The sequence below is a fragment of the Anomaloglossus baeobatrachus genome, unplaced genomic scaffold (assembly GCF_048569485.1).
Source record: "Anomaloglossus baeobatrachus isolate aAnoBae1 unplaced genomic scaffold, aAnoBae1.hap1 Scaffold_384, whole genome shotgun sequence".
Taxonomy (NCBI): Eukaryota; Metazoa; Chordata; class Amphibia; order Anura; family Aromobatidae; genus Anomaloglossus; species Anomaloglossus baeobatrachus.
The window spans coordinates 168,506-187,876 of NW_027443182.1; the positions used below are offsets into that span (position 1 = coordinate 168,506).

At 47.1% G+C, this 19,371-nt stretch overlaps 34 non-coding genes across 34 annotated transcripts; 22 read left to right on the top strand and 12 right to left on the bottom strand.

The window, feature by feature from the left end:
* Window positions 1-317: 317 nt before the first annotated feature.
* Window positions 318-391, bottom strand: TRNAN-GUU (transfer RNA asparagine (anticodon GUU)). Its single transcript has one exon. It is a non-coding gene; the product is annotated as a tRNA-Asn (tRNA).
* An 841-nt stretch (window positions 392-1,232) lies between these two features.
* On the top strand, window positions 1,233-1,305 carry TRNAA-AGC (transfer RNA alanine (anticodon AGC)). Its single transcript has one exon. It is a non-coding gene; the product is annotated as a tRNA-Ala (tRNA).
* Window positions 1,306-1,411: 106 nt separating this feature from the next.
* TRNAY-GUA (transfer RNA tyrosine (anticodon GUA)) lies at window positions 1,412-1,497 on the top strand. Its single transcript is given in 2 exon segments — window positions 1,412-1,448; window positions 1,462-1,497. It is a non-coding gene; the product is annotated as a tRNA-Tyr (tRNA).
* A 427-nt stretch (window positions 1,498-1,924) lies between these two features.
* On the bottom strand, window positions 1,925-1,998 carry TRNAN-GUU (transfer RNA asparagine (anticodon GUU)). The gene has a single exon. It is a non-coding gene; the product is annotated as a tRNA-Asn (tRNA).
* An 840-nt stretch (window positions 1,999-2,838) lies between these two features.
* On the top strand, window positions 2,839-2,911 carry TRNAA-AGC (transfer RNA alanine (anticodon AGC)). The gene has a single exon. It is a non-coding gene; the product is annotated as a tRNA-Ala (tRNA).
* Window positions 2,912-3,017: 106 nt separating this feature from the next.
* On the top strand, window positions 3,018-3,103 carry TRNAY-GUA (transfer RNA tyrosine (anticodon GUA)). Its single transcript is given in 2 exon segments — window positions 3,018-3,054; window positions 3,068-3,103. It is a non-coding gene; the product is annotated as a tRNA-Tyr (tRNA).
* Window positions 3,104-3,530: 427 nt separating this feature from the next.
* Window positions 3,531-3,604, bottom strand: TRNAN-GUU (transfer RNA asparagine (anticodon GUU)). The gene has a single exon. It is a non-coding gene; the product is annotated as a tRNA-Asn (tRNA).
* An 828-nt stretch (window positions 3,605-4,432) lies between these two features.
* On the top strand, window positions 4,433-4,505 carry TRNAA-AGC (transfer RNA alanine (anticodon AGC)). The gene has a single exon. It is a non-coding gene; the product is annotated as a tRNA-Ala (tRNA).
* A 106-nt stretch (window positions 4,506-4,611) lies between these two features.
* Window positions 4,612-4,697, top strand: TRNAY-GUA (transfer RNA tyrosine (anticodon GUA)). The gene is given in 2 exon segments: window positions 4,612-4,648; window positions 4,662-4,697. It is a non-coding gene; the product is annotated as a tRNA-Tyr (tRNA).
* Window positions 4,698-5,124: 427 nt separating this feature from the next.
* On the bottom strand, window positions 5,125-5,198 carry TRNAN-GUU (transfer RNA asparagine (anticodon GUU)). The gene has a single exon. It is a non-coding gene; the product is annotated as a tRNA-Asn (tRNA).
* Window positions 5,199-6,038: 840 nt separating this feature from the next.
* On the top strand, window positions 6,039-6,111 carry TRNAA-AGC (transfer RNA alanine (anticodon AGC)). The gene has a single exon. It is a non-coding gene; the product is annotated as a tRNA-Ala (tRNA).
* A 106-nt stretch (window positions 6,112-6,217) lies between these two features.
* On the top strand, window positions 6,218-6,303 carry TRNAY-GUA (transfer RNA tyrosine (anticodon GUA)). Its single transcript is given in 2 exon segments — window positions 6,218-6,254; window positions 6,268-6,303. It is a non-coding gene; the product is annotated as a tRNA-Tyr (tRNA).
* A 427-nt stretch (window positions 6,304-6,730) lies between these two features.
* On the bottom strand, window positions 6,731-6,804 carry TRNAN-GUU (transfer RNA asparagine (anticodon GUU)). Its single transcript has one exon. It is a non-coding gene; the product is annotated as a tRNA-Asn (tRNA).
* Window positions 6,805-7,823: 1,019 nt separating this feature from the next.
* On the top strand, window positions 7,824-7,909 carry TRNAY-GUA (transfer RNA tyrosine (anticodon GUA)). The gene is given in 2 exon segments: window positions 7,824-7,860; window positions 7,874-7,909. It is a non-coding gene; the product is annotated as a tRNA-Tyr (tRNA).
* Window positions 7,910-8,336: 427 nt separating this feature from the next.
* TRNAN-GUU (transfer RNA asparagine (anticodon GUU)) lies at window positions 8,337-8,410 on the bottom strand. The gene has a single exon. It is a non-coding gene; the product is annotated as a tRNA-Asn (tRNA).
* An 836-nt stretch (window positions 8,411-9,246) lies between these two features.
* Window positions 9,247-9,319, top strand: TRNAA-AGC (transfer RNA alanine (anticodon AGC)). The gene has a single exon. It is a non-coding gene; the product is annotated as a tRNA-Ala (tRNA).
* Window positions 9,320-9,425: 106 nt separating this feature from the next.
* TRNAY-GUA (transfer RNA tyrosine (anticodon GUA)) lies at window positions 9,426-9,511 on the top strand. The gene is given in 2 exon segments: window positions 9,426-9,462; window positions 9,476-9,511. It is a non-coding gene; the product is annotated as a tRNA-Tyr (tRNA).
* Window positions 9,512-9,938: 427 nt separating this feature from the next.
* On the bottom strand, window positions 9,939-10,012 carry TRNAN-GUU (transfer RNA asparagine (anticodon GUU)). The gene has a single exon. It is a non-coding gene; the product is annotated as a tRNA-Asn (tRNA).
* Window positions 10,013-10,841: 829 nt separating this feature from the next.
* Window positions 10,842-10,914, top strand: TRNAA-AGC (transfer RNA alanine (anticodon AGC)). Its single transcript has one exon. It is a non-coding gene; the product is annotated as a tRNA-Ala (tRNA).
* Window positions 10,915-11,020: 106 nt separating this feature from the next.
* TRNAY-GUA (transfer RNA tyrosine (anticodon GUA)) lies at window positions 11,021-11,106 on the top strand. Its single transcript is given in 2 exon segments — window positions 11,021-11,057; window positions 11,071-11,106. It is a non-coding gene; the product is annotated as a tRNA-Tyr (tRNA).
* Window positions 11,107-11,534: 428 nt separating this feature from the next.
* TRNAN-GUU (transfer RNA asparagine (anticodon GUU)) lies at window positions 11,535-11,608 on the bottom strand. Its single transcript has one exon. It is a non-coding gene; the product is annotated as a tRNA-Asn (tRNA).
* Window positions 11,609-12,627: 1,019 nt separating this feature from the next.
* TRNAY-GUA (transfer RNA tyrosine (anticodon GUA)) lies at window positions 12,628-12,713 on the top strand. Its single transcript is given in 2 exon segments — window positions 12,628-12,664; window positions 12,678-12,713. It is a non-coding gene; the product is annotated as a tRNA-Tyr (tRNA).
* Window positions 12,714-13,140: 427 nt separating this feature from the next.
* On the bottom strand, window positions 13,141-13,214 carry TRNAN-GUU (transfer RNA asparagine (anticodon GUU)). Its single transcript has one exon. It is a non-coding gene; the product is annotated as a tRNA-Asn (tRNA).
* An 836-nt stretch (window positions 13,215-14,050) lies between these two features.
* On the top strand, window positions 14,051-14,123 carry TRNAA-AGC (transfer RNA alanine (anticodon AGC)). Its single transcript has one exon. It is a non-coding gene; the product is annotated as a tRNA-Ala (tRNA).
* Window positions 14,124-14,229: 106 nt separating this feature from the next.
* TRNAY-GUA (transfer RNA tyrosine (anticodon GUA)) lies at window positions 14,230-14,315 on the top strand. The gene is given in 2 exon segments: window positions 14,230-14,266; window positions 14,280-14,315. It is a non-coding gene; the product is annotated as a tRNA-Tyr (tRNA).
* A 427-nt stretch (window positions 14,316-14,742) lies between these two features.
* Window positions 14,743-14,816, bottom strand: TRNAN-GUU (transfer RNA asparagine (anticodon GUU)). The gene has a single exon. It is a non-coding gene; the product is annotated as a tRNA-Asn (tRNA).
* An 829-nt stretch (window positions 14,817-15,645) lies between these two features.
* On the top strand, window positions 15,646-15,718 carry TRNAA-AGC (transfer RNA alanine (anticodon AGC)). The gene has a single exon. It is a non-coding gene; the product is annotated as a tRNA-Ala (tRNA).
* Window positions 15,719-15,824: 106 nt separating this feature from the next.
* TRNAY-GUA (transfer RNA tyrosine (anticodon GUA)) lies at window positions 15,825-15,910 on the top strand. The gene is given in 2 exon segments: window positions 15,825-15,861; window positions 15,875-15,910. It is a non-coding gene; the product is annotated as a tRNA-Tyr (tRNA).
* Window positions 15,911-16,338: 428 nt separating this feature from the next.
* Window positions 16,339-16,412, bottom strand: TRNAN-GUU (transfer RNA asparagine (anticodon GUU)). Its single transcript has one exon. It is a non-coding gene; the product is annotated as a tRNA-Asn (tRNA).
* An 828-nt stretch (window positions 16,413-17,240) lies between these two features.
* TRNAA-AGC (transfer RNA alanine (anticodon AGC)) lies at window positions 17,241-17,313 on the top strand. Its single transcript has one exon. It is a non-coding gene; the product is annotated as a tRNA-Ala (tRNA).
* A 106-nt stretch (window positions 17,314-17,419) lies between these two features.
* Window positions 17,420-17,505, top strand: TRNAY-GUA (transfer RNA tyrosine (anticodon GUA)). Its single transcript is given in 2 exon segments — window positions 17,420-17,456; window positions 17,470-17,505. It is a non-coding gene; the product is annotated as a tRNA-Tyr (tRNA).
* A 428-nt stretch (window positions 17,506-17,933) lies between these two features.
* Window positions 17,934-18,007, bottom strand: TRNAN-GUU (transfer RNA asparagine (anticodon GUU)). The gene has a single exon. It is a non-coding gene; the product is annotated as a tRNA-Asn (tRNA).
* An 829-nt stretch (window positions 18,008-18,836) lies between these two features.
* TRNAA-AGC (transfer RNA alanine (anticodon AGC)) lies at window positions 18,837-18,909 on the top strand. The gene has a single exon. It is a non-coding gene; the product is annotated as a tRNA-Ala (tRNA).
* Window positions 18,910-19,015: 106 nt separating this feature from the next.
* Window positions 19,016-19,101, top strand: TRNAY-GUA (transfer RNA tyrosine (anticodon GUA)). Its single transcript is given in 2 exon segments — window positions 19,016-19,052; window positions 19,066-19,101. It is a non-coding gene; the product is annotated as a tRNA-Tyr (tRNA).
* Window positions 19,102-19,371: the final 270 nt, after the last annotated feature.

The window sequence follows — 19,371 nt, forward strand, 5'->3', positions numbered from 1 at the left end:
CAAGGAGGTCAAAACAAAGGCAGAGAGCAACAGAGATTTACTTGTTGGGAGAGCAGCTCAGCTGAAACCCAACATGGAATCTTTTCCACCCATAACATGCGATGCCAGCAAAAGAGACCATGGTTCCTGGGAAAACACGGCTAAGCTCCTTCCCTCTATCGACAAAGAGCTCTTTTAGAAAGGTCTCTTCTGTAGTATCTAGGGAGTTCAAAAGGTAGGTAGCGAGCAAGCAACAGGGCTTTTTATTGGAAGAGCAGATGAAAGCCAACGTGGAATCTTCTTCCCCCGTAGCATGCTACTCAAGCAAAAGTGACCCACGTCCCTGGGTGGGCTTGAACCACCAACCTTTCGGTTAACAGCCGAACGCGCTAACCGATTGCGCCACAGAGACGCAGATGTCTGGCCTTTCCACGGGAACTCCCAGCCAGGCCAGGCGCAGGTTCCTCAGGGGAACCTTTGAACATAATATGACAAAAAGAAATCAGCAAAAACAAAGAGACAATTGCCGGTGCTCAGTAGAGCTCAAGTTGCCGACAATAAGATCCTGCTGTCGGATTCCATCCCATAGACACCCTCCCTTCTAGTCACTTTTCAAAAGTCAGTCGATAAGTACAATTCTCCTCAAGGTAGCAGCATCCAGCAGCAGAGTGGCGCAGCGGAAGCGTGCTGGGCCCATAACCCAGAGGTCGATGGATCGAAACCATCCTCTGCTATGAGATCATTTTCATAGAAGTCGCCAAATCTCTTCTGTCAACACAAACGCGTTTCTGATCAAAAATATAAACCAAAGGCCCAAATCCCTGCTCATCACATGCTGATGGAAAAAGAAGAATTCCCCACGTCACAGCATTTCCTATAGCCCGGGTGTTTTTCAGCCCCACAGCCAAAAAGACCAATGGCTCTGCATGCGTATTTGCTGCATCGCAACTTTCTTCTCCAAATTATTAAGGCTTTTTTCATGCCTTACCACTCAGTTCTGCACATATGTGCAAAGGGTTTGCTTGGAAGAGGTGTGCATGTATTCATAAGCCCCCCGTCACCCTATAAATTCCTCCGATGATCTTCTACTATGGCAAAATGGTATCCGCACTTAAAAAAAAAAAAAAAAAAAAAAAAAAGCGATCTACTTTTCAGAAATCAGTTGCCATGTAACAATGCAACGTCACACCTGACTTTATGTGAAAGCCACCACAGGGTGTGGGAAGAAAGTAAAGGCAAGTCTACCATGCCAGGGGGGATTAGCTCAAGTGGTAGAGCGCTCGCTTAGCATGCGAGAGGTAGCGGGATCGATGCCCGCATTCTCCAAAGCTGATTTTGTTTTTTTCACATGGTAGTAGAGAGTTTCTTTTTACCTCATGCTCAAGGCTCCAACAGCTAAAACTAGGAGGCTTTCAAGCATGAGCAAAACATGCCTTTGATAGCTCAGCTGGTAGAGCGGAGGACTGTAGCAGTAAATCAGCAATCCTTAGGTCGCTGGTTCAATTCCGGCTCGAAGGAATTTTTTGTGAATTCTATCGGATGGTTCATCCTCCTGGTCAACACAGCCCCGGTATGCTCCTTCTGTCCATCTACAACAGGTCTTTTAGAAAGGTTTCCTCCGTTGTACCCAAGGAGGTCAAAACAAAGGCAGAGAGCAACAGAGATTTACTTGTTGGGAGAGCAGCTCAGCTGAAACCCAACATGGAATCTTTTCCACCCATAACATGCGATGCCAGCAAAAGAGACCATGGTTCCTGGGAAAACACGGCTAAGCTCCTTCCCTCTATCGACAAAGAGCTCTTTTAGAAAGGTCTCTTCTGTAGTATCTAGGGAGTTCAAAAGGTAGGTAGCGAGCAAGCAACAGGGCTTTTTATTGGAAGAGCAGATGAAAGCCAACGTGGAATCTTCTTCCCCCGTAGCATGCTACTCAAGCAAAAGTGACCCACGTCCCTGGGTGGGCTTGAACCACCAACCTTTCGGTTAACAGCCGAACGCGCTAACCGATTGCGCCACAGAGACGCAGATGTCTGGCCTTTCCACGGGAACTCCCAGCCAGGCCAGGCGCAGGTTCCTCAGGGGAACCTTTGAACATAATATGACAAAAAGAAATCAGCAAAAACAAAGAGACAATTGCCGGTGCTCAGTAGAGCTCAAGTTGCCGACAATAAGATCCTGCTGTCGGATTCCATCCCATAGACACCCTCCCTTCTAGTCACTTTTCAAAAGTCAGTCGATAAGTACAATTCTCCTCAAGGTAGCAGCATCCAGCAGCAGAGTGGCGCAGCGGAAGCGTGCTGGGCCCATAACCCAGAGGTCGATGGATCGAAACCATCCTCTGCTATGAGATCATTTTCATAGAAGTCGCCAAATCTCTTCTGTCAACACAAACGCGTTTCTGATCAAAAATATAAACCAAAGGCCCAAATCCCTGCTCATCACATGCTGATGGAAAAAGAAGAATTCCCCACGTCACAGCATTTCCTATAGCCCGGGTGTTTTTCAGCCCCACAGCCAAAAAGACCAATGGCTCTGCATGCGTATTTGCTGCATCGCAACTTTCTTCTCCAAATTATTAAGGCTTTTTTCATGCCTTACCACTCAGTTCTGCACATATGTGCAAAGGGTTTGCTTGGAAGAGGTGTGCATGTATTCATAAGCCCCCCGTCACCCTATAAACTCCTCCGATGATCTTCTACTATGGCAAAATGGTATCCGCACTTAAAAAAAAAAAAAAAAAAAAAAAAAGCGATCTACTTTTCAGAAATCAGTTGCCATGTAACAATGCAACGTCACACCTGACTTTATGTGAAAGCCACCACAGGGTGTGGGAAGAAAGTAAAGGCAAGTCTACCATGCCAGGGGGGATTAGCTCAAGTGGTAGAGCGCTCGCTTAGCATGCGAGAGGTAGCGGGATCGATGCCCGCATTCTCCAAAGCTGATTTTGTTTTTTTCACATGGTAGTAGAGAGTTTCTTTTTACCTCATGCTCAAGGCTCCAACAGCTAAAACTAGGAGGCTTTCAAGCATGAGCAAAACATGCCTTTGATAGCTCAGCTGGTAGAGCGGAGGACTGTAGCAGTAAATCAGCAATCCTTAGGTCGCTGGTTCAATTCCGGCTCGAAGGAATTTTTTGTGAATTCTATCGGATGGTTCATCCTCCTGGTCAACACAGCCCCGGTATGCTCCTTCTGTCCATCTACAACAGGTCTTTTAGAAAGGTTTCCTCCGTTGTACCCAAGGAGGTCAAAACAAAGGCAGAGAGCAACAGAGATTTACTTGTTGGGAGAGCAGCTCAGCTGAAACCCAACATGGAATCTTTTCCACCCATAACATGCGATGCCAGCAAAAGAGACCATGGTTCCTGGGAAAACACGGCTAAGCTCCTTCCCTCTATCGACAAAGAGCTCTTTTAGAAAGGTCTCTTCTGTAGTATCTAGGGAGTTCAAAAGGTAGGTAGCGAGCAAGCAACAGGGCTTTTTATTGGAAGAGCAGATGAAAGCCAACGTGGAATCTTCTTCCCCCGTAGCATGCTACTCAAGCAAAAGTGACCCACGTCCCTGGGTGGGCTTGAACCACCAACCTTTCGGTTAACAGCCGAACGCGCTAACCGATTGCGCCACAGAGACGCAGATGTCTGGCCTTTCCACGGGAACTCCCAGCCAGGCCAGGCGCAGGTTCCTCAGGGGAACCTTTGAACATAATATGACAAAAAGAAATCAGCAAAAACAAAGAGACAATTGCCGGTGCTCAGTAGAGCTCAAGTTGCCGACAATAAGATCCTGCTGTCGGATTCCATCCCATAGACACCCTCCCTTCTAGTCACTTTTCAAAAGTCAGTCGATAAGTACAATTCTCCTCAAGGTAGCAGCATCCAGCAGCAGAGTGGCGCAGCGGAAGCGTGCTGGGCCCATAACCCAGAGGTCGATGGATCGAAACCATCCTCTGCTATGAGATCATTTTCATAGAAGTCGCCAAATCTCTTCTGTCAACACAAACGCGTTTCTGATCAAAAATATAAACCAAAGGCCCAAATCCCTGCTCATCACATGCTGATGGAAAAAGAAGAATTCCCCACGTCACAGCATTTCCTATAGCCCGGGTGTTTTTCAGCCCCACAGCCAAAAAGACCAATGGCTCTGCATGCGTATTTGCTGCATCGCAACTTTCTTCTCCAAATTATTAAGGCTTTTTTCATGCCTTACCACTCAGTTCTGCACATATGTGCAAAGGGTTTGCTTGGAAGAGGTGTGCATGTATTCATAAGCCCCCCGTCACCCTATAAATTCCTCCGATGATCTTCTACTATGGCAAAATGGTATCCGCACTTAAAAAAAAAAAAAGCGATCTACTTTTCAGAAATCAGTTGCCATGTAACAATGCAACGTCACACCTGACTTTATGTGAAAGCCACCACAGGGTGTGGGAAGAAAGTAAAGGCAAGTCTACCATGCCAGGGGGGATTAGCTCAAGTGGTAGAGCGCTCGCTTAGCATGCGAGAGGTAGCGGGATCGATGCCCGCATTCTCCAAAGCTGATTTTGTTTTTTTCACATGGTAGTAGAGAGTTTCTTTTTACCTCATGCTCAAGGCTCCAACAGCTAAAACTAGGAGGCTTTCAAGCATGAGCAAAACATGCCTTCGATAGCTCAGCTGGTAGAGCGGAGGACTGTAGCAGTAAATCAGCAATCCTTAGGTCGCTGGTTCAATTCCGGCTCGAAGGAATTTTTTGTGAATTCTATCGGATGGTTCATCCTCCTGGTCAACACAGCCCCGGTATGCTCCTTCTGTCCATCTACAACAGGTCTTTTAGAAAGGTTTCCTCCGTTGTACCCGAGGAGGTCAAAACAAAGGCAGAGAGCAACAGAGATTTACTTGTTGGGAGAGCAGCTCAGCTGAAACCCAACATGGAATCTTTTCCACCCATAACATGCGATGCCAGCAAAAGAGACCATGGTTCCTGGGAAAACACGGCTAAGCTCCTTCCCTCTATCGACAAAGAGCTCTTTTAGAAAGGTCTCTTCTGTAGTATCTAGGGAGTTCAAAAGGTAGGTAGCGAGCAAGCAACAGGGCTTTTTATTGGAAGAGCAGATGAAAGCCAACGTGGAATCTTCTTCCCCCGTAGCATGCTACTCAAGCAAAAGTGACCCACGTCCCTGGGTGGGCTTGAACCACCAACCTTTCGGTTAACAGCCGAACGCGCTAACCGATTGCGCCACAGAGACGCAGATGTCTGGCCTTTCCACGGGAACTCCCAGCCAGGCCAGGCGCAGGTTCCTCAGGGGAACCTTTGAACATAATATGACAAAAAGAAATCAGCAAAAACAAAGAGACAATTGCCGGTGCTCAGTAGAGCTCAAGTTGCCGACAATAAGATCCTGCTGTCGGATTCCATCCCATAGACACCCTCCCTTCTAGTCACTTTTCAAAAGTCAGTCGATAAGTACAATTCTCCTCAAGGTAGCAGCATCCAGCAGCAGAGTGGCGCAGCGGAAGCGTGCTGGGCCCATAACCCAGAGGTCGATGGATCGAAACCATCCTCTGCTATGAGATCATTTTCATAGAAGTCGCCAAATCTCTTCTGTCAACACAAACGCGTTTCTGATCAAAAATATAAACCAAAGGCCCAAATCCCTGCTCATCACATGCTGATGGAAAAAGAAGAATTCCCCACGTCACAGCATTTCCTATAGCCCGGGTGTTTTTCAGCCCCACAGCCAAAAAGACCAATGGCTCTGCATGCGTATTTGCTGCATCGCAACTTTCTTCTCCAAATTATTAAGGCTTTTTTCATGCCTTACCACTCAGTTCTGCACATATGTGCAAAGGGTTTGCTTGGAAGAGGTGTGCATGTATTCATAAGCCCCCCGTCACCCTATAAACTCCTCCGATGATCTTCTACTATGGCAAAATGGTATCCGCACTTAAAAAAAAAAAAAAAAAAAAAAAAAGCGATCTACTTTTCAGAAATCAGTTGCCATGTAACAATGCAACGTCACACCTGACTTTATGTGAAAGCCACCACAGGGTGTGGGAAGAAAGTAAAGGCAAGTCTACCATGCCAGGGGGGATTAGCTCAAGTGGTAGAGCGCTCGCTTAGCATGCGAGAGGTAGCGGGATCGATGCCCGCATTCTCCAAAGCTGATTTTGTTTTTTTCACATGGTAGTAGAGAGTTTCTTTTTACCTCATGCTCAAGGCTCCAACAGCTAAAACTAGGAGGCTTTCAAGCATGAGCAAAACATGCCTTCGATAGCTCAGTTGGTAGAGCGGAGGACTGTAGCAGTAAATCAGCAATCCTTAGGTCGCTGGTTCAATTCCGGCTCGAAGGAATTTTTTGTGAATTCTATCGGATGGTTCATCCTCCTGGTCAACACAGCCCCGGTATGCTCCTTCTGTCCATCTACAACAGGTCTTTTAGAAAGGTTTCCTCCGTTGTACCCGAGGAGGTCAAAACAAAGGCAGAGAGCAACAGAGATTTACTTGTTGGGAGAGCAGCTCAGCTGAAACCCAACATGGAATCTTTTCCACCCATAACATGCGATGCCAGCAAAAGAGACCATGGTTCCTGGGAAAACACGGCTAAGCTCCTTCCCTCTATCGACAAAGAGCTCTTTTAGAAAGGTCTCTTCTGTAGTATCTAGGGAGTTCAAAAGGTAGGTAGCGAGCAAGCAACAGGGCTTTTTATTGGAAGAGCAGATGAAAGCCAACGTGGAATCTTCTTCCCCCGTAGCATGCTACTCAAGCAAAAGTGACCCACGTCCCTGGGTGGGCTTGAACCACCAACCTTTCGGTTAACAGCCGAACGCGCTAACCGATTGCGCCACAGAGACGCAGATGTCTGGCCTTTCCACGGGAACTCCCAGCCAGGCCAGGCGCAGGTTCCTCAGGGGAACCTTTGAACATAATATGACAAAAAGAAATCAGCAAAAACAAAGAGACAATTGCCGGTGCTCAGTAGAGCTCAAGTTGCCGACAATAAGATCCTGCTGTCGGATTCCATCCCATAGACACCCTCCCTTCTAGTCACTTTTCAAAAGTCAGTCGATAAGTACAATTCTCCTCAAGGTAGCAGCATCCAGCAGCAGAGTGGCGCAGCGGAAGCGTGCTGGGCCCATAACCCAGAGGTCGATGGATCGAAACCATCCTCTGCTATGAGATCATTTTCATAGAAGTCGCCAAATCTCTTCTGTCAACACAAACGCGTTTCTGATCAAAAATATAAACCAAAGGCCCAAATCCCTGCTCATCACATGCTGATGGAAAAAGAAGAATTCCCCACGTCACAGCATTTCCTATAGCCCGGGTGTTTTTCAGCCCCACAGCCAAAAAGACCAATGGCTCTGCATGCGTATTTGCTGCATCGCAACTTTCTTCTCCAAATTATTAAGGCTTTTTTCATGCCTTACCACTCAGTTCTGCACATATGTGCAAAGGGTTTGCTTGGAAGAGGTGTGCATGTATTCATAAGCCCCCCGTCACCCTATAAACTCCTCCGATGATCTTCTACTATGGCAAAATGGTATCCGCACTTAAAAAAAAAAAAAAAAAAAAAAAAAGCGATCTACTTTTCAGAAATCAGTTGCCATGTAACAATGCAACGTCACACCTGACTTTATGTGAAAGCCACCACAGGGTGTGGGAAGAAAGTAAAGGCAAGTCTACCATGCCAGGGGGGATTAGCTCAAGTGGTAGAGCGCTCGCTTAGCATGCGAGAGTTAGCGGGATCGATGCCCGCATTCTCCAAAGCTGATTTTGTTTTTTTCACATGGTAGTAGAGAGTTTCTTTTTACCTCATGCTCAAGGCTCCAACAGCTAAAACTAGGAGGCTTTCAAGCATGAGCAAAACATGCCTTCGATAGCTCAGTTGGTAGAGCGGAGGACTGTAGCAGTAAATCAGCAATCCTTAGGTCGCTGGTTCAATTCCGGCTCGAAGGAATTTTTTGTGAATTCTATCGGATGGTTCATCCTCCTGGTCAACACAGCCCCGGTATGCTCCTTCTGTCCATCTACAACAGGTCTTTTAGAAAGGTTTCCTCCGTTGTACCCGAGGAGGTCAAAACAAAGGCAGAGAGCAACAGAGATTTACTTGTTGGGAGAGCAGCTCAGCTGAAACCAAACATGGAATCTTTTCCACCCATAACATGCGATGCCAGCAAAAGAGACCATGGTTCCTGGGAAAACACGGCTAAGCTCCTTCCCTCTATCGACAAAGAGCTCTTTTAGAAAGGTCTCTTCTGTAGTATCTAGGGAGTTCAAAAGGTAGGTAGCGAGCAAGCAACAGGGCTTTTTATTGGAAGAGCAGATGAAAGCCAACGTGGAATCTTCTTCCCCCGTAGCATGCTACTCAAGCAAAAGTGGCCCACGTCCCTGGGTGGGCTTGAACCACCAACCTTTCGGTTAACAGCCGAACGCGCTAACCGATTGCGCCACAGAGACGCAGATGTCTGGCCTTTCCACGGGAACTCCCAGCCAGGCCAGGCGCAGGTTCCTCAGGGGAACCTTTGAACATAATATGACAAAAAGAAATCAGCAAAAACAAAGAGACAATTGCCGGTGCTCAGTAGAGCTCAAGTTGCCGACAATAAGATCCTGCTGTCGGATTCCATCCCATAGACACCCTCCCTTCTAGTCACTTTTCAAAAGTCAGTCGATAAGTACAATTCTCCTCAAGGTAGCAGCATCCAGCAGCAGAGTGGCGCAGCGGAAGCGTGCTGGGCCCATAACCCAGAGGTCGATGGATCGAAACCATCCTCTGCTATGAGATCATTTTCATAGAAGTCGCCAAATCTCTTCTGTCAACACAAACGCGTTTCTGATCAAAAATATAAACCAAAGGCCCAAATCCCTGCTCATCACATGCTGATGGAAAAAGAAGAATTCCCCACGTCACAGCATTTCCTATAGCCCGGGTGTTTTTCAGCCCCACAGCCAAAAAGACCAATGGCTCTGCATGCGTATTTGCTGCATCGCAACTTTCTTCTCCAAATTATTAAGGCTTTTTTCATGCCTTACCACTCAGTTCTGCACATATGTGCAAAGGGTTTGCTTGGAAGAGGTGTGCATGTATTCATAAGCCCCCCGTCACCCTATAAATTCCTCCGATGATCTTCTACTATGGCAAAATGGTATCCGCACTTAAAAAAAAAAAAAAAAAAAAAGCGATCTACTTTTCAGAAATCAGTTGCCATGTAACAATGCAACGTCACACCTGACTTTATGTGAAAGCCACCACAGGGTGTGGGAAGAAAGTAAAGGCAAGTCTACCATGCCAGGGGGGATTAGCTCAAGTGGTAGAGCGCTCGCTTAGCATGCGAGAGGTAGCGGGATCGATGCCCGCATTCTCCAAAGCTGATTTTGTTTTTTTCACATGGTAGTAGAGAGTTTCTTTTTACCTCATGCTCAAGGCTCCAACAGCTAAAACTAGGAGGCTTTCAAGCATGAGCAAAACATGCCTTCGATAGCTCAGCTGGTAGAGCGGAGGACTGTAGCAGTAAATCAGCAATCCTTAGGTCGCTGGTTCAATTCCGGCTCGAAGGAATTTTTTGTGAATTCTATCGGATGGTTCATCCTCCTGGTCAACACAGCCCCGGTATGCTCCTTCTGTCCATCTACAACAGGTCTTTTAGAAAGGTTTCCTCCGTTGTACCCGAGGAGGTCAAAACAAAGGCAGAGAGCAACAGAGATTTACTTGTTGGGAGAGCAGCTCAGCTGAAACCCAACATGGAATCTTTTCCACCCATAACATGCGATGCCAGCAAAAGAGACCATGGTCCCTGGGAAAACACGGCTAAGCTCCTTCCCTCTATCGACAAAGAGCTCTTTTAGAAAGGTCTCTTCTGTAGTATCTAGGGAGTTCAAAAGGTAGGTAGCGAGCAAGCAACAGGGCTTTTTATTGGAAGAGCAGATGAAAGCCAACGTGGAATCTTCTTCCCCCGTAGCATGCTACTCAAGCAAAAGTGGCCCACGTCCCTGGGTGGGCTTGAACCACCAACCTTTCGGTTAACAGCCGAACGCGCTAACCGATTGCGCCACAGAGACGCAGATGTCTGGCCTTTCCACGGGAACTCCCAGCCAGGCCAGGCGCAGGTTCCTCAGGGGAACCTTTGAACATAATATGACAAAAAGAAATCAGCAAAAACAAAGAGACAATTGCCGGTGCTCAGTAGAGCTCAAGTTGCCGACAATAAGATCCTGCTGTCGGATTCCATCCCATAGACACCCTCCCTTCTAGTCACTTTTCAAAAGTCAGTCGATAAGTACAATTCTCCTCAAGGTAGCAGCATCCAGCAGCAGAGTGGCGCAGCGGAAGCGTGCTGGGCCCATAACCCAGAGGTCGATGGATCGAAACCATCCTCTGCTATGAGATCATTTTCATAGAAGTCGCCAAATCTCTTCTGTCAACACAAACGCGTTTCTGATCAAAAATATAAACCAAAGGCCCAAATCCCTGCTCATCACATGCTGATGGAAAAAGAAGAATTCCCCACGTCACAGCATTTCCTATAGCCCGGGTGTTTTTCAGCCCCACAGCCAAAAAGACCAATGGCTCTGCATGCGTATTTGCTGCATCGCAACTTTCTTCTCCAAATTATTAAGGCTTTTTTCATGCCTTACCACTCAGTTCTGCACATATGTGCAAAGGGTTTGCTTGGAAGAGGTGTGCATGTATTCATAAGCCCCCCGTCACCCTATAAATTCCTCCGATGATCTTCTACTATGGCAAAATGGTATCCGCACTTAAAAAAAAAAAAAAGCGATCTACTTTTCAGAAATCAGTTGCCATGTAACAATGCAACGTCACACCTGACTTTATGTGAAAGCCACCACAGGGTGTGGGAAGAAAGTAAAGGCAAGTCTACCATGCCAGGGGGGATTAGCTCAAGTGGTAGAGCGCTCGCTTAGCATGCGAGAGGTAGCGGGATCGATGCCCGCATTCTCCAAAGCTGATTTTGTTTTTTTCACATGGTAGTAGAGAGTTTCTTTTTACCTCATGCTCAAGGCTCCAACAGCTAAAACTAGGAGGCTTTCAAGCATGAGCAAAACATGCCTTCGATAGCTCAGCTGGTAGAGCGGAGGACTGTAGCAGTAAATCAGCAATCCTTAGGTCGCTGGTTCAATTCCGGCTCGAAGGAATTTTTTGTGAATTCTATCGGATGGTTCATCCTCCTGGTCAACACAGCCACCGGTATGCTCCTTCTGTCCATCTACAACAGGTCTTTTAGAAAGGTTTCCTCCGTTGTACCCGAGGAGGTCAAAACAAAGGCAGAGAGCAACAGAGATTTACTTGTTGGGAGAGCAGCTCAGCTGAAACCCAACATGGAATCTTTTCCACCCATAACATGCGATGCCAGCAAAAGAGACCATGGTTCCTGGGAAAACACGGCTAAGCTCCTTCCCTCTATCGACAAAGAGCTCTTTTAGAAAGGTCTCTTCTGTAGTATCTAGGGAGTTCAAAAGGTAGGTAGCGAGCAAGCAACAGGGCTTTTTATTGGAAGAGCAGATGAAAGCCAACGTGGAATCTTCTTCCCCCGTAGCATGCTACTCAAGCAAAAGTGACCCACGTCCCTGGGTGGGCTTGAACCACCAACCTTTCGGTTAACAGCCGAACGCGCTAACCGATTGCGCCACAGAGACGCAGATGTCTGGCCTTTCCACGGGAACTCCCAGCCAGGCCAGGCGCAGGTTCCTCAGGGGAACCTTTGAACATAATATGACAAAAAGAAATCAGCAAAAACAAAGAGACAATTGCCGGTGCTCAGTAGAGCTCAAGTTGCCGACAATAAGATCCTGCTGTCGGATTCCATCCCATAGACACCCTCCCTTCTAGTCACTTTTCAAAAGTCAGTCGATAAGTACAATTCTCCTCAAGGTAGCAGCATCCAGCAGCAGAGTGGCGCAGCGGAAGCGTGCTGGGCCCATAACCCAGAGGTCGATGGATCGAAACCATCCTCTGCTATGAGATCATTTTCATAGAAGTCGCCAAATCTCTTCTGTCAACACAAACGCGTTTCTGATCAAAAATATAAACCAAAGGCCCAAATCCCTGCTCATCACATGCTGATGGAAAAAGAAGAATTCCCCACGTCACAGCATTTCCTATAGCCCGGGTGTTTTTCAGCCCCACAGCCAAAAAGACCAATGGCTCTGCATGCGTATTTGCTGCATCGCAACTTTCTTCTCCAAATTATTAAGGCTTTTTTCATGCCTTACCACTCAGTTCTGCACATATGTGCAAAGGGTTTGCTTGGAAGAGGTGTGCATGTATTCATAAGCCCCCCGTCACCCTATAAACTCCTCCGATGATCTTCTACTATGGCAAAATGGTATCCGCACTTAAAAAAAAAAAAAAAAAAAAAAAAAGCGATCTACTTTTCAGAAATCAGTTGCCATGTAACAATGCAACGTCACACCTGACTTTATGTGAAAGCCACCACAGGGTGTGGGAAGAAAGTAAAGGCAAGTCTACCATGCCAGGGGGGATTAGCTCAAGTGGTAGAGCGCTCGCTTAGCATGCGAGAGTTAGCGGGATCGATGCCCGCATTCTCCAAAGCTGATTTTGTTTTTTTCACATGGTAGTAGAGAGTTTCTTTTTACCTCATGCTCAAGGCTCCAACAGCTAAAACTAGGAGGCTTTCAAGCATGAGCAAAACATGCCTTCGATAGCTCAGTTGGTAGAGCGGAGGACTGTAGCAGTAAATCAGCAATCCTTAGGTCGCTGGTTCAATTCCGGCTCGAAGGAATTTTTTGTGAATTCTATCGGATGGTTCATCCTCCTGGTCAACACAGCCCCGGTATGCTCCTTCTGTCCATCTACAACAGGTCTTTTAGAAAGGTTTCCTCCGTTGTACCCGAGGAGGTCAAAACAAAGGCAGAGAGCAACAGAGATTTACTTGTTGGGAGAGCAGCTCAGCTGAAACCAAACATGGAATCTTTTCCACCCATAACATGCGATGCCAGCAAAAGAGACCATGGTTCCTGGGAAAACACGGCTAAGCTCCTTCCCTCTATCGACAAAGAGCTCTTTTAGAAAGGTCTCTTCTGTAGTATCTAGGGAGTTCAAAAGGTAGGTAGCGAGCAAGCAACAGGGCTTTTTATTGGAAGAGCAGATGAAAGCCAACGTGGAATCTTCTTCCCCCGTAGCATGCTACTCAAGCAAAAGTGGCCCACGTCCCTGGGTGGGCTTGAACCACCAACCTTTCGGTTAACAGCCGAACGCGCTAACCGATTGCGCCACAGAGACGCAGATGTCTGGCCTTTCCACGGGAACTCCCAGCCAGGCCAGGCGCAGGTTCCTCAGGGGAACCTTTGAACATAATATGACAAAAAGAAATCAGCAAAAACAAAGAGACAATTGCCGGTGCTCAGTAGAGCTCAAGTTGCCGACAATAAGATCCTGCTGTCGGATTCCATCCCATAGACACCCTCCCTTCTAGTCACTTTTCAAAAGTCAGTCGATAAGTACAATTCTCCTCAAGGTAGCAGCATCCAGCAGCAGAGTGGCGCAGCGGAAGCGTGCTGGGCCCATAACCCAGAGGTCGATGGATCGAAACCATCCTCTGCTATGAGATCATTTTCATAGAAGTCGCCAAATCTCTTCTGTCAACACAAACGCGTTTCTGATCAAAAATATAAACCAAAGGCCCAAATCCCTGCTCATCACATGCTGATGGAAAAAGAAGAATTCCCCACGTCACAGCATTTCCTATAGCCCGGGTGTTTTTCAGCCCCACAGCCAAAAAGACCAATGGCTCTGCATGCGTATTTGCTGCATCGCAACTTTCTTCTCCAAATTATTAAGGCTTTTTTCATGCCTTACCACTCAGTTCTGCACATATGTGCAAAGGGTTTGCTTGGAAGAGGTGTGCATGTATTCATAAGCCCCCCGTCACCCTATAAATTCCTCCGATGATCTTCTACTATGGCAAAATGGTATCCGCACTTAAAAAAAAAAAAAAAAAAAAAGCGATCTACTTTTCAGAAATCAGTTGCCATGTAACAATGCAACGTCACACCTGACTTTATGTGAAAGCCACCACAGGGTGTGGGAAGAAAGTAAAGGCAAGTCTACCATGCCAGGGGGGATTAGCTCAAGTGGTAGAGCGCTCGCTTAGCATGCGAGAGGTAGCGGGATCGATGCCCGCATTCTCCAAAGCTGATTTTGTTTTTTTCACATGGTAGTAGAGAGTTTCTTTTTACCTCATGCTCAAGGCTCCAACAGCTAAAACTAGGAGGCTTTCAAGCATGAGCAAAACATGCCTTCGATAGCTCAGCTGGTAGAGCGGAGGACTGTAGCAGTAAATCAGCAATCCTTAGGTCGCTGGTTCAATTCCGGCTCGAAGGAATTTTTTGTGAATTCTATCGGATGGTTCATCCTCCTGGTCAACACAGCCCCGGTATGCTCCTTCTGTCCATCTACAACAGGTCTTTTAGAAAGGTTTCCTCCGTTGTACCCGAGGAGGTCAAAACAAAGGCAGAGAGCAACAGAGATTTACTTGTTGGGAGAGCAGCTCAGCTGAAACCCAACATGGAATCTTTTCCACCCATAACATGCGATGCCAGCAAAAGAGACCATGGTCCCTGGGAAAACACGGCTAAGCTCCTTCCCTCTATCGACAAAGAGCTCTTTTAGAAAGGTCTCTTCTGTAGTATCTAGGGAGTTCAAAAGGTAGGTAGCGAGCAAGCAACAGGGCTTTTTATTGGAAGAGCAGATGAAAGCCAACGTGGAATCTTCTTCCCCCGTAGCATGCTACTCAAGCAAAAGTGGCCCACGTCCCTGGGTGGGCTTGAACCACCAACCTTTCGGTTAACAGCCGAACGCGCTAACCGATTGCGCCACAGAGACGCAGATGTCTGGCCTTTCCACGGGAACTCCCAGCCAGGCCAGGCGCAGGTTCCTCAGGGGAACCTTTGAACATAATATGACAAAAAGAAATCAGCAAAAACAAAGAGACAATTGCCGGTGCTCAGTAGAGCTCAAGTTGCCGACAATAAGATCCTGCTGTCGGATTCCATCCCATAGACACCCTCCCTTCTAGTCACTTTTCAAAAGTCAGTCGATAAGTACAATTCTCCTCAAGGTAGCAGCATCCAGCAGCAGAGTGGCGCAGCGGAAGCGTGCTGGGCCCATAACCCAGAGGTCGATGGATCGAAACCATCCTCTGCTATGAGATCATTTTCATAGAAGTCGCCAAATCTCTTCTGTCAACACAAACGCGTTTCTGATCAAAAATATAAACCAAAGGCCCAAATCCCTGCTCATCACATGCTGATGGAAAAAGAAGAATTCCCCACGTCACAGCATTTCCTATAGCCCGGGTGTTTTTCAGCCCCACAGCCAAAAAGACCAATGGCTCTGCATGCGTATTTGCTGCATCGCAACTTTCTTCTCCAAATTATTAAGGCTTTTTTCATGCCTTACCACTCAGTTCTGCACATATGTGCAAAGGGTTTGCTTGGAAGAGGTGTGCATGTATTCATAAGCCCCCCGTCACCCTATAAATTCCTCCGATGATCTTCTACTATGGCAAAATGGTATCCGCACTTAAAAAAAAAAAAAAGCGATCTACTTTTCAGAAATCAGTTGCCATGTAACAATGCAACGTCACACCTGACTTTATGTGAAAGCCACCACAGGGTGTGGGAAGAAAGTAAAGGCAAGTCTACCATGCCAGGGGGGATTAGCTCAAGTGGTAGAGCGCTCGCTTAGCATGCGAGAGGTAGCGGGATCGATGCCCGCATTCTCCAAAGCTGATTTTGTTTTTTTCACATGGTAGTAGAGAGTTTCTTTTTACCTCATGCTCAAGGCTCCAACAGCTAAAACTAGGAGGCTTTCAAGCATGAGCAAAACATGCCTTCGATAGCTCAGCTGGTAGAGCGGAGGACTGTAGCAGTAAATCAGCAATCCTTAGGTCGCTGGTTCAATTCCGGCTCGAAGGAATTTTTTGTGAATTCTATCGGATGGTTCATCCTCCTGGTCAACACAGCCACCGGTATGCTCCTTCTGTCCATCTACAACAGGTCTTTTAGAAAGGTTTCCTCCGTTGTACCCGAGGAGGTCAAAACAAAGGCAGAGAGCAACAGAGATTTACTTGTTGGGAGAGCAGCTCAGCTGAAACCCAACATGGAATCTTTTCCACCCATAACATGCGATGCCAGCAAAAGAGACCATGGTCCCTGGGAAAACACGGCTAAGCTCCTTCCCTCTATCGACAAAGAGCTCTTTTAGAAAGGTCTCTTCTGTAGTATCTAGGGAGTTCAAAAGGTAGGTAGCGAGCAAGCAACAGGGCTTTTTATTGGAAGAGCAGATGAAAGCCAACGTGGAATCTTCTTCCCCCGTAGCATGCTACTCAAGCAAAAGTGGCCCACGTCCCTGGGTGGGCTTGAACCACCAACCTTTCGGTTAACAGCCGAACGCGCTAACCGATTGCGCCACAGAGACGCAGATGTCTGGCCTTTCCACGGGAACTCCCAGCCAGGCCAGGCGCAGGTTCCTCAGGGGAACCTTTGAACATAATATGACAAAAAGAAATCAGCAAAAACAAAGAGACAATTGCCGGTGCTCAGTAGAGCTCAAGTTGCCGACAATAAGATCCTGCTGTCGGATTCCATCCCATAGACACCCTCCCTTCTAGTCACTTTTCAAAAGTCAGTCGATAAGTACAATTCTCCTCAAGGGAGCAGCATCCAGCAGCAGAGTGGCGCAGCGGAAGCGTGCTGGGCCCATAACCCAGAGGTCGATGGATCGAAACCATCCTCTGCTATGAGATCATTTTCATAGAAGTCGCCAAATCTCTTCTGTCAACACAAACGCGGTTCTGATCAAAAATATAAACCAAAGGCCCAAATCCCTGCTCATCACATGCTGATGGAAAAAGAAGAATTCCCCACGTCACAGCATTTCCTATAGCCCGGGTGTTTTTCAGCCCCACAGCCAAAAAGACCAATGGCTCTGCATGCGTATTTGCTGCATCGCAACTTTCTTCTCCAAATTATTAAGGCTTTTTTCATGCCTTACCACTCAGTTCTGCACATATGTGCAAAGGGTTTGCTTGGAAGAGGTGTGCATGTATTCATAAGCCCCCCGTCACCCTATAAATTCCTCCGATGATCTTCTACTATGGCAAAATGGTATCCGCACTTAAAAAAAAAAAAAGCGATCTACTTTTCAGAAATCAGTTGCCATGTAACAATGCAACGTCACACCTGACTTTATGTGAAAGCCACCACAGGGTGTGGGAAGAAAGTAAAGGCAAGTCTACCATGCCAGGGGGGATTAGCTCAAGTGGTAGAGCGCTCGCTTAGCATGCGAGAGGTAGCGGGATCGATGCCCGCATTCTCCAAAGCTGATTTTGTTTTTTTCACATGGTAGTAGAGAGTTTCTTTTTACCTCATGCTCAAGGCTCCAACAGCTAAAACTAGGAGGCTTTCAAGCATGAGCAAAACATGCCTTCGATAGCTCAGCTGGTAGAGCGGAGGACTGTAGCAGTAAATCAGCAATCCTTAGGTCGCTGGTTCAATTCCGGCTCGAAGGAATTTTTTGTGAATTCTATCGGATGGTTCATCCTCCTGGTCAACACAGCCACCGGTATGCTCCTTCTGTCCATCTACAACAGGTCTTTTAGAAAGGTTTCCTCCGTTGTACCCGAGGAGGTCAAAACAAAGGCAGAGAGCAACAGAGATTTACTTGTTGGGAGAGCAGCTCAGCTGAAACCCAACATGGAATCTTTTCCACCCATAACATGCGATGCCAGCAAAAGAGACCATGGTCCCTGGGAAAACACGGCTAAGCTCCTTCCCTCTATCGACAAAGAGCTCTTTTAGAAAGGTCTCTTCTGTAGTATCTAGGGAGTTCAAAAGGTAGGTAGCGAGCAAGCAACAGGGCTTTTTATTGGAAGAGCAGATGAAAGCCAACGTGGAATCTTCTTCCCCCGTAGCATGCTACTCAAGCAAAAGTGGCCCACGTCCCTGGGTGGGCTTGAACCACCAACCTTTCGGTTAACAGCCGAACGCGCTAACCGATTGCGCCACAGAGACGCAGATGTCTGGCCTTTCCACGGGAACTCCCAGCCAGGCCAGGCGCAGGTTCCTCAGGGGAACCTTTGAACATAATATGACAAAAAGAAATCAGCAAAAACAAAGAGACAATTGCCGGTGCTCAGTAGAGCTCAAGTTGCCGACAATAAGATCCTGCTGTCGGATTCCATCCCATAGACACCCTCCCTTCTAGTCACTTTTCAAAAGTCAGTCGATAAGTACAATTCTCCTCAAGGTAGCAGCATCCAGCAGCAGAGTGGCGCAGCGGAAGCGTGCTGGGCCCATAACCCAGAGGTCGATGGATCGAAACCATCCTCTGCTATGAGATCATTTTCATAGAAGTCGCCAAATCTCTTCTGTCAACACAAACGCGTTTCTGATCAAAAATATAAACCAAAGGCCCAAATCCCTGCTCATCACATGCTGATGGAAAAAGAAGAATTCCCCACGTCACAGCATTTCCTATAGCCCGGGTGTTTTTCAGCCCCACAGCCAAAAAGACCAATGGCTCTGCATGCGTATTTGCTGCATCGCAACTTTCTTCTCCAAATTATTAAGGCTTTTTTCATGCCTTACCACTCAGTTCTGCACATATGTGCAAAGGGTTTGCTTGGAAGAGGTGTGCATGTATTCATAAGCCCCCCGTCACCCTATAAATTCCTCCGATGATCTTCTACTATGGCAAAATGGTATCCGCACTTAAAAAAAAAAAAAAGCGATCTACTTTTCAGAAATCAGTTGCCATGTAACAATGCAACGTCACACCTGACTTTATGTGAAAGCCACCACAGGGTGTGGGAAGAAAGTAAAGGCAAGTCTACCATGCCAGGGGGGATTAGCTCAAGTGGTAGAGCGCTCGCTTAGCATGCGAGAGGTAGCGGGATCGATGCCCGCATTCTCCAAAGCTGATTTTGTTTTTTTCACATGGTAGTAGAGAGTTTCTTTTTACCTCATGCTCAAGGCTCCAACAGCTAAAACTAGGAGGCTTTCAAGCATGAGCAAAACATGCCTTCGATAGCTCAGCTGGTAGAGCGGAGGACTGTAGCAGTAAATCAGCAATCCTTAGGTCGCTGGTTCAATTCCGGCTCGAAGGAATTTTTTGTGAATTCTATCGGATGGTTCATCCTCCTGGTCAACACAGCCACCGGTATGCTCCTTCTGTCCATCTACAACAGGTCTTTTAGAAAGGTTTCCTCCGTTGTACCCGAGGAGGTCAAAACAAAGGCAGAGAGCAACAGAGATTTACTTGTTGGGAGAGCAGCTCAGCTGAAACCCAACATGGAATCTTTTCCACCCATAACATGCGATGCCAGCAAAAGAGACCATGGTCCCTGGGAAAACACGGCTAAGCTCCTTCCCTCTAT